Source organism: Echinops telfairi, unplaced genomic scaffold (assembly GCF_000313985.2).
Source record: "Echinops telfairi isolate 266 unplaced genomic scaffold, ASM31398v2 ScPeMD7_7468;HRSCAF=8506_0, whole genome shotgun sequence".
NCBI lineage: Eukaryota > Metazoa > Chordata > Mammalia > Afrosoricida > Tenrecidae > Echinops > Echinops telfairi.
The window spans coordinates 13981329-13982479 of NW_022111369.1; positions in this window are offsets into that span (position 1 = coordinate 13981329).

Consider the following 1151-nt stretch of genomic DNA (forward strand, 5'->3'; position numbering starts at 1 on the left):
CTTGAAGGTAAACAAGCGGCCATCTAGCTCAGAAGTAACAAAGCCCACATGGAAGAAGTGTTGAAGAGATCAGGTATCAGGCATCATCAGAACAAAAAAATCATATCATAGTGAATGAGGGGGGAAGTGCGGAGTGGAGACCCAAAGCCCATTTGTAGGCCAGTGGACATCCCCTGGCAGAGGGGTCTCAGGGAGGGGACAAGCCAGTCAGGGTGCTATGTAGCAACGATGAAACATACAATTTTCCTCTAGTTCCTAAATGCTTCCTCCTCCCCCTCTATCATGATCCCAATTCTACTTTACAAATCTGGCTAGACCAGAGAATGTACACTGGTACAGATAGGAATTGGAAACACAGGGAATCCAGGGCAGATGATCCCCTCAGGACCAGTGATGTGAGTGGCGATACTGGGAGGGTAGAGGGAGGGTGGGTTGGAAAGGGGGAACTGATTACAAGGATCTAAATATAACCTCCCTGGGAGATGGACAACAGAAAAGTGGGTGAAGGGAGACGTTGGACAGTGCAAGATATGACAAAACAATAATTTATAAATTATCGGGGGTTCTTGAAGGAGGAGGGTGTGGGGAGTGAAGGGAAAAATGAGCTGGTGCCAGGGGCTTAGGTGGAGAGCAAATGTTTTAAGAATGATGAGGGCAATGAATGCACAAATGTGCTTTACATGATTGATGTATCTATGGATTATGATAAGAGTTGTATGACCCCCTAATAAAATGATTAAAAATGAAAGTTAAAAAAATAAATAATGACAATAAAGAAATTCCACACAAAGAAGTGTAATTATCTGCTCTAAAACATACATGCACCAGTCTCTTAGGCTTGACTTAAATTTATGGTAAGTTTTGATTGCCAATCTTGTAAGAGTGCCTGTTATTTGGGGGTAACCTTAGCACAATGTTGTATGGAAACCGAATGGTTTTCTCCCCCTCCTCCCATCTTGAGAAACCTCAGCTGAGGTGAGGTCACCTCTGTTGAAGTGGTTTTTAAGATGTACATATAAAGGGAGTATTACATGTACAGTGAACCCTCGCCACTTGGCGCTTCGACTTCCGCGGCTTCACTCTTATCGCGTTTTTTGCATAACAGCGCATGCTCTGTCATTACTGCCACTGATTGGCTCATACTGTACACG